At 41.2% G+C, this 1,373-nt stretch overlaps 1 protein-coding gene across 3 annotated transcripts in view; it reads left to right on the top strand.

The window, feature by feature from the left end:
• LOC147035562 (bromodomain-containing protein 2-like) overlaps positions 1-829 on the top strand; it is a 93,505-nt gene extending 92,676 nt beyond the window's left edge. For all 3 annotated transcript variants that reach the window (XM_085899877.1, XM_085899874.1, XM_085899870.1), the window contains one exon: positions 1-829. This exon is cut by the window's left edge and continues 3,407 nt beyond it. The gene's annotated coding sequence lies outside the window, so the exon portion shown is untranslated.
• Positions 830-1,373: the final 544 nt, after the last annotated feature.

Here is a 1,373-nt window from a genome sequence, read left to right as displayed (position 1 = left end):
CTCTCATGCTATTGGAAGTCAAGAAGTGGCAATCGATTTGAAGTTTGCGCTTTGCTTAGATAATATTGAGAAATAAAACATGTCGTCGTCGTCGTCGTGTTCAGTCCAACGGGTTCACAGTTGGCTCACTCTCTTCCTCTTGGCCTTGATGGTAAATCCGCAATTTGTTTTTCCTCCAACTTAAAAGGTTTTATCAACTCGAAAGATTACATGCATGAGAAGCAAAGTAAATTTTCGTTGATAAAAGCCGATTGTTCAACTTGTCCGCAGACTTCAAATTTCCCATCGACGTAGACCGACTCTCGCCTTGATAACGTCTAGTATTCTCCTGTAAATTCTGTATTCTAATGTGTGAAATCCATGTGTAGTAGCTAATTTATTTCAGAACCAAATATTAATTTGTACGTAAGCTTGTTTTTCTTTGACCTCATAAAAGGTTGCTTAAACCTACCAAAGTTGTGGTAGGCTTGGTAGGTGAGAGAACTGAGTGGCTACTGTAATTAATGGGAGATTTAAATATAGCGTTTTCTTTATGCTCGACTCTGTCCTCAAACCGAGATTGTGGGTTAGGAAACCAGAATAGAGTTGGACTAAAACTTGTACATATCTATTTCTTTGTATCGACCTTCCGTGTCGTGTCACGCGTGCAAGCGTTTTATTTGCAATTGTCCTCCTCAACTGCCTGCAGATTCGTTCTCGATTATTTTACCATAGTCTATCACCTTCATGCTGCAATACCTGTGCCGTTTTTTTTTTGTTGTTTTTTTTTTTTAACTCCCTGCCCTTGTTTCTTCCCTGATCTTCATATAATAAATGTTTGTTTGGTAAAGTATTTTGTCCAACTCGTTTTCATTTCACCAGTTTCAAATAGTTTGCATGAATCACTGACACTCGACTATATAAACACACAAGTGTACATTACCACAAGTCCCATTTCAAAATGGGCGGATTCCCATATCATGAGGTTGAGGTCCTCAGATCTATAATGCAAAATAACTTTCCCTGAAATATATCTTGGATTTATTATGGGAAGGGGGAGTGACAGGATTTTGTTATTCTATGGCCCTCCCATCCTACAATCGACCATCAAGCTTAGGCTTGAAGCACCACCCGCTATTGTGCTGTGATGTCAGGTGCCATGGCAAATGCTTTGACAAAAGTCTGCTTTTGATTGGAGGAGATTGGGACCATACCGTGTGCAGAGTGTTGGTGCTGCTTAAGCAGTCTCCTTGGCTTTTGGGCACAATCCTGGACAGGTCGCCACTCCGACACAGTATACCAGCATGCTGGCACTCATCTTGCCGACCTCAGAAGGATGACAGGCCGAGTTAACCCCACCTGGTATTAATTCAACAGCTGAGCGGAATTTGAAC

Source organism: Eptatretus burgeri, chromosome 1 (assembly GCF_056783735.1).
Source record: "Eptatretus burgeri isolate ZD-2024b chromosome 1, Ebu_testis_v1, whole genome shotgun sequence".
In the NCBI taxonomy this organism is placed as follows: Eukaryota; Metazoa; Chordata; class Myxini; order Myxiniformes; family Myxinidae; genus Eptatretus; species Eptatretus burgeri.
Note: the sequence above shows the minus strand (reverse complement) of the source record. Positions and strands in the feature narration are given on the sequence as shown.